Here is a 7,848-nt window from a genome sequence, read left to right on the forward strand (position 1 = left end):
CAAAATTTTTAAATAAAAAAAGAATTAATCAAATGAAATACTAGGGGAAAAAATCCCATGATATTCAGAGACGAATAATTCTTTTGATGAACTCATTAGTTACTTGACACAGCTGAGAAAAGAAGATCAAGTCATCCAAACCAACATATCAACAGAAAAAAAAAAATGAAAAGCAAATAGAACAGAATATCCAAAAGCTGTGGAACAATATCAAACAATCCAACGTTTATGTAGCTGGAGTCCCAGAAGAAGAAAGACAGAAAGGGCTTTAGAAATGTTTGCAGAGATGATGGCAGAAAACATTCCAAAAATGATAAAATATATCAAACTGCAGATCCAAGAAACTTTTCTCCAAAATCCGGGGTGGCCCCACCCTGATAAACCTGATTCACATCAGTAATATGACAATCTGTCTTGCCACAGTGACTGGTTTAGGGATGGGCACTTAACCCAAGTCCCAATCAATTCAAGACATTCCTTTGACCTCAGAAATCCTTTGGTTAGGGGCTCAGACAGTGGGGATTATAACCTAAACTGACCCAAACAGAGTGAAGACCAATACTTTTGCTTCAAGGCTGAGGGTGGACATACTCTCTGGATAGGAACAAGAAAGTAAATTGCCTTAAGATCTGGCAGCCATTCTTCAACCAGGATGGAAGCCAACTTGAGGACAAAGACAGCACATGAAGTAGGTCAGAGGTGAGAGAAGCTGAGTAAAACCTTAATCGAGTGGTATCTGAGCTCTGAACTACAGTTGGGTGCTTTAGCTATGCAAGCTAATAAGTTTCCTTAGTGTTTAAGCAAATTAAATTTGTATTTTCTCAAATTTCAGTTGCAAGTAACCAAACACATCTTAACTGATGTAGTACCCTACATGATTATGAGTCATTGTGGAGAAGGCTCCAACTCAGCTGTTAACTGTTCTCTGGTTTTGAGCCAAATTTCTAATTCCCAAAGGAAATGTAGTTGTTTTCCAAGAGGAAAACAATGATGTCAGGAGAGTACTGCCTTCTACCAAGCAACGGCTGTAACTGGAGGCTTATTTTAATCACTTATTCATTCATTCAACAATTATTTACTGAGCACCTACAATAGGCCAGGCATTGTATCAGGTATTGGAAATATATTGGTGATTAAGGAAGAGTTATTTATTTTGTTTGTGAAATTTACGAATAGCATGAAAGCTGTATCAGACTCCATTTGCTCCTCTGTTTCCATTTCCTGGTATCTTTCCTTAGCAATGTATAACTCATTGAATATAAATAGCTTGAGTCCTAAATATTAAATATTTTCAAATGTTATAGTTTGCAGGGGGATATCCAACAGCTATTCTGTCAAGGATAAGAAATGGATACAAATTTTAAAAATATTTCACTGAAAAAAATAAGTTATATTTCAGAAGAATGCTTCTGTGTATAAACAAACAGCATCTGACTTGGCTGTCAGAAAGATTTGTAGGGCTTGGCCAGTCCATGCATTTCTTTGACCCAAAGAACTTGTCAAGAGCTCAAACAAACCAGACAAGAATGCCAGAAATCTTTATTTGGTGAAGGCAAGACTCAAGCGTTTAGGACTCAGAATTCATTCAGTCACAGAATTAAAGTATTTGTCAGGAAGAAACACTTTTATTTTGGAAGGAACACTGGTAGAGTCAGTGAGCCCAGGTTCTTGTGCACCATTAACAGTTCAGCAAGGTGTCCCTCAGTGAATCCCTTTAACTTTTATGCTGAAATTTCTTCATCCACCAAATGGCCATAATAACATTTGCCTTATCAACCACACAAAGACATTATGAGAATCAACTGAGATAGCTGTTTTGAAAGTTTCTTAGGAAAGTATGAAGTACTGTGTTAATATGAGTAACCATCATTGCATGCTGTATAGTATAAAATTTTGTGAGGTTTTGCTTCGTTATTGTTTTTTAATCATAGAACCAACTTGGTGTGTTTTATACCTGGTTCAATGACTTTAAAAAAATTATGAAATGGAACAATTAGTCCTAATCTTAATAAATATAAGGGGTAAAGACAAGGAGGCTTACTTACAGCATCTATAAGCAGTCTATGGTTAATGTTAGTTCTTAAGCCAATCCTGAAGTTAAAGAACACTGCTTCCTATCCTATACCAATTTAAGGAATGCTTTTAATAGAGCTACTGTGGCAGACTGATTGCACTAATAGTCCCGATTCTTCCCTACTTCCTATATCCCAATTCTTCCCTACTTCCCTACTTCCTATATAGTAAAAAATTTTATCTCGCCCAAAATGAGGTTTGGCTTTTGCCATTTTTCTGGGAGGTAATCTCACGTCTGATAGGAGTGTCTGCTTCCCTGAGGGCCTTAGGTCACAGGGGATAGTCTAACAGTGTGATTTAGAGTAGGGGGTGGCCACACCACAAAGACCAACAATGTGATTTAGGGTGGGGGCCTTGGGTGACGGATCCCCAGTAAAACTCTGGACACCAACACTCGGGTGAGTCTCCCTGGTTAGCAACATCCTATATGTATTGTCACATACTGTTGCTGGAAAAATAATGCATCCTGAATCTATGAGGAGAGAACAATGGAAGCTCCACATTTAGTACTTCCCTAGACTTCACCTTATACGCTTCTCCCCTTGGCTGATTTTAATCTGTATTCTTATCCTGTAATAAGCCATAACCACGAGTATAATGGCTTTCAGTGAGTTTTGTGAGTCCTTCTATCAAAATTGAGAATGGTTTTCGAAACCCCTTGAACTTGCAGTTGGTATTGGAAGTGAGAGTGATCTCTTGGAGACTGTTCCCTATAACTCTGTAGTTGACCTAAACCCCTAACAACACCTTTTGCCATGAAATCTTGTAATACCGTCCTATTGTAACTCTGGGCCTGACCATATAATATGCTTTGACTGTCATGCAGGCAGAGACTCGCATATTTCCACTTCTGCTTTTACCCTCTGCCATCACTCTCAAAAGAATAGCCCCATGCTAGCTTGTTAGAAAATGAGAGACACATGGAGCACAGCCAACTCACCCCCAATGTCCCAGCCAAGAACATTCTAGATTATCCAACAGTGCACCACCCCTAGACACGTAAATGAGCCTGATCAGGATCCGCAGAAGCACCTAGCCAATCACTCCAGGTATGTGAGTAATAAACCCTTGTTTTATGCCTCTATGATTTTGTGGTTGTTTGCTATGAAGCATTATTGTGACAATAGATAACTGCTAACAACTACCTCCTAAGCTTCCATTGTGATATAGGGATACAGAACATATGGATACTGTCAATCAGGGGAAATCTCCAAATTCTCTTCATCCAACATTGAAAACTTAATGACCATCTATTTGGATAATCCTTACATTATAAAATATTAGAGCTTTAGGGATATCTCTAACTAAGGCCTGTAAAAGTGAAATAATCACTAGATTAGGTAACAGAAAAAATCACTTTGGGAATATAACCACACACAGTGTACACTTTGTCTTATACTTAGAACCCCTCTGGATATTGGGGTAAAGATGACACTATACAAGACACTAGAGAAATGAAAGTTAGCTATAGTTATAACCCACTATTGAAAGCCTTTTGCTCAACCTTTTAACTGATAATGAAAACGACAATTTTCTATCTTTTTCTTTTTTAACTTTGCCAACTTTCTGATAGAATTGCTAGTGACTCAGTAAAATGCCCCAGAAGTAGTTGTAAAAATTTTTTTTTTAATTTTTTTAAATGAAAGAATTAAAGCAAAGAGAGTAAGAGCTCAATTAACAGGAAATAGAAACACACAGTCTGGTGACTGCATTATACTAACAAAATCATGTATTCAAATTCATTTTTACCTTGGTATACCCTAATTGTCCTGTTTCATCTTGTCTTCCAGCTGAATATGGCCTTTAGTCTTGGTTCTATTCCCCGCTGTGTGCTAAACATTACTCCATATTTGGGGAGGTGGAAGAGAAGGAAACCTATTGTACTTTGCTCTTGAAGAGAAGCATAAGGACCTCCCAGTGTATATGACACCACTGGCTATGCAGACACACAGGGCTCTTTGCCAGTGGCTTATTTTATTTCAGGGGTCCTCATGAAACCATGAGGTTTCTAACAGGTTTCTAACCTGTTTGCTAAGATCTATTTCTTGTCTCATCTCACATGAAATGAGACAATATCCAGCTGTAAGCCTGCTTACAGAATGAACCTGCAATTTCTCTCCAAGTTTGCTCAGGTTCCCCTATGTCCTAATATCCATTCCTATAACTGGTCAAACACTGAGTAAATGGGCTGTTGTCTCACATGCTTACACACACACACACACACACAGACACTCACACATACCCCATACACACATGTACAAGCATAATTAATTTTTTCTGACAGAGACAGCATGTTATTCACCATTGTGTCCCCAATTCTAGCATGATGTTTGCCACATGATAGGTTTTCAATAAGAATATGTTCAGTGAATTAATAAATACATATCTCTAAAATACATTGTTACTACTGAGCTCACGTGCCTCAACGAGAGAGCCTGTGTGCCGCACACTACAGAGGCCACGCGCCCTCAAGCCTGCACACCACAACTAGAGAGAGAAAACCCACATGCCACAACTAGAGAGAGAAAACCCACATGCCACAACTAGAGAGAGAAAACCCGCATGCCACAACTAGAGGGAAGCCCACATGCCACAGCGAAGAGCCTGAATGCCACAACAAAAAATCCCGCATGCCTCAAGTAAGACCTGATGCAGCCAAAAAAGAAAAATGAAAGTAAATAAATAAAAATTAAAAATAAAGAGAATTTTCATAAAACAATAAATAAAATACATTGTTACTTTCACCACCAAAAACTAGACTGGGATTCAATGACTTGAGGCTCAATTTGTGCCCTTAAAAGAGTATATGGCATATGCTAACACATATATACAGAATATAAAAAAAAAATCGTTCTGATGAACCTAGGGGCAGGACAGGAATAAAGACGCAGACATAGAGAATGGACTTGAGGACACGGGGAGGGGGAAGGGAAAACTGGGATGAAGTGAAAGAGTAGCATGGACATATATACACTACCAAATGTAAAACAGATAGCTAGTGGGAAGCAGCCGCATAGCACAGGGAGATCAGCTCGGTACTTTGTGACCACCTAGAGGGGTGGGATAGGGAGGGTGGGAGGGAGACGCAAGAGGGAGGAAATATGGGGATATATGTATACGTATAGCTGATTCACTTTGTTATACAGCAGAAAGTAACACAACATTGTAAAGCAATTATACTACAATAAAGATGTTAAAAAAAAAAAAAAGAGTATATGGGGACTTCCCTGGTGGCCCAGCGGTTAAGACTCCATAGTCCCAATGCAGGGGGCCCAGGTTCCACCCCTGGTCAGGGAACTAGATCCCGCATGGTGCATCTGAGAGCCCGCATGCCGCAACTAAAGATCCGACATGCCACAACTAAGGTTTCCACATGCCGTAACTAAGGATCCCGCATGCAGCAACAAGGATCCCGCATGCAGCAATGAAGATCCCGTGTGCCTCAACTAAGACCTGGTGCAGCCAAATAAATAAATAAATTTAAAAAGAGTATATGGTATTAAGTTATTATGTGAGTAAATAAAGCCATTGCTTTGAACTTAAGCATGCCCTAGGAAAGAAAATTTTTACCTTATGACCTAAAAAATCTATGAAGATTACAGCTACCTACACCATATTTGTTGTATTTACTAAACATGTTCTATAACTGTTTAACATAATTAATGATTTGGTTGAATATTTTTAACAGCTTTATTGAGCTATAATTCAAATAACATATAACTTACCATTTAAAGTGTGCAATTCAGTGATCTTTAGTGGGTTCACAGAATCGTGCAACCATCACCACAATCAAATTTACAACATTTTATCATTCCAAAACAACAACAGCGACAAACCTCTGTTTCCACTAGCAGTCACTCCCCATTCTCCTCCAACATTTCCCCCATCCCCACCCCAGGCAACCTCTAAGTTACTTTCTACCTCTATAGATTTGCCCATTCTAAACCTTTTATATAAATGCAGTATGTGATCTTTTGTGAATGGATTCATTCACTTAGCATAATGTTTCGTGCTTCATCCATGTTGTAGCATGTATCAGTACTACATTCCTTTATATTGCCAAATAAAATACTGTTTATGGATATACTACATTTTGTTTATCCCTTCATCAGTTGATGGACATTTGGATTGTTTCTACTTTGGGGCTATTTTGAATGATACTGCTATAAGAATTCGTGTACAAGTTTTTGTGTGGACATACGTTTTCAGTTGTCTTGAATATATACCCAGGAGTGGAACTGGTGGGTCATTTGGTAACTCTATGTTTAACTGTTTGACGAACAGCCAACCTGTTTGCCAAAGCAGCTACACCACTTACAATCCTGTAAGCAGTATATGAGGATTTTCTCCATGTGGCCACTTTAGTGGGTATGAAGTGCTATCTCATTGTAATTTTGATTTGCATTTCCCTGATGGCTAATGATGTTGAGCATCTTTTCATGTACTTATTGGTCATTTTTGTATCTTCTTCGGAGAAATGTCTATTCATATCCTTTGCTCATTTTAAAATCCAGTTATTCATCTTTTTATTACTGAGTCATAAGTATTCTTTACAAATTCTGGTTCAAGTCCCTTATCAAATGTATGACTGGCAATACATTTTTTCCCTATTCTATAGGCTGTCTTTTCAAGTTCTTGGTGGTACTGTTTTCAGCACAAAAGTTTTAAATTTTGGTGAAGTCCTATTTTCTCTTTTGTTGCTTGTGCAAACAAGCTACCTGTGATTTGACAGGGATGCATTGAATCTGTAGATCAATTAGGGGAATATTGTCATCTCAACAAAATTAAGTCTTCCAATTTATGAACATGAGATTATTTCCATCATTCCAATATTTTCCAATATTTTTATTGAGCTTCCCTGCCCCACACCCAGTCAGATATAACCCAAGCTTATAGTACATTACGGTAGTCAAAGACACAAGGTCTGTCTGGAGTCAGATAGGCTTGGGTTAAAATCCAGCTCTTCTACTTACTAGCTGTGTAAATATGGACAAGTTATGTAAATTTTCTAAGCCTCTGTTTTCTCATCTGTAAAGTGCAAATAGTAATATGTATCTTTTAGGATGTGAGGATTAATGATAAATATGTGAAACACTTTGCCTAGTGCCTGAATACAGTAAATGCCTAATTAATCTTAGCTATTTGTCTCAGTCTGTTTGGACTGCTATAACAGAATACCACAGACTAGGTGGCTTACAAAAAACCCAGAAACTTATTTCTCACAGTTCTGGAGCTGGAATTCCAAGATCAGGGTGCTAGCATGGTCAGGTCCTTGGAAGGCCCTCTTCCAAGTTGCAGATTACTCGCTGTGTCCTCATGTGGTGAAAGGGGCAAGGGAGCTTTCTCAGGCCTATTATGTGAGGGCACTCATCTCATTCCTAATGGTTCCATCCACATGACATAATCACCTCCCAAAGTCCTCACTGCCTAATAGTATCACACTGGGCATTAGGGTTTTGACATATGAATTTTGGGGGGGAATGGAAACATTCAGACCATAGCACTATTTTTTATTATTATAGCACTTAGCACTTAATTGCTCAAAAATACAATTATTTTGATGTAAAAAAATTATTAGAGCCCTAACTTTCTCTAAGCATTCTTCCCCATTTGTTTGGAATTCTCTGACTTTATATCTTATTTCCCTCAAATTATCTGTGCCTTCCTTAAGGCTAATGAATCAATCTAATAAAAACCTTGGGTTCATGTGCTAATAGTAGGATCCAAAAGAAATAATTGGTCAACTACCCAGAACTACTACTCTTCCTTCCCACG

This window comes from Phocoena sinus, chromosome 16, assembly GCF_008692025.1.
Source record: "Phocoena sinus isolate mPhoSin1 chromosome 16, mPhoSin1.pri, whole genome shotgun sequence".
Classification (NCBI taxonomy): Eukaryota; Metazoa; Chordata; class Mammalia; order Artiodactyla; family Phocoenidae; genus Phocoena; species Phocoena sinus.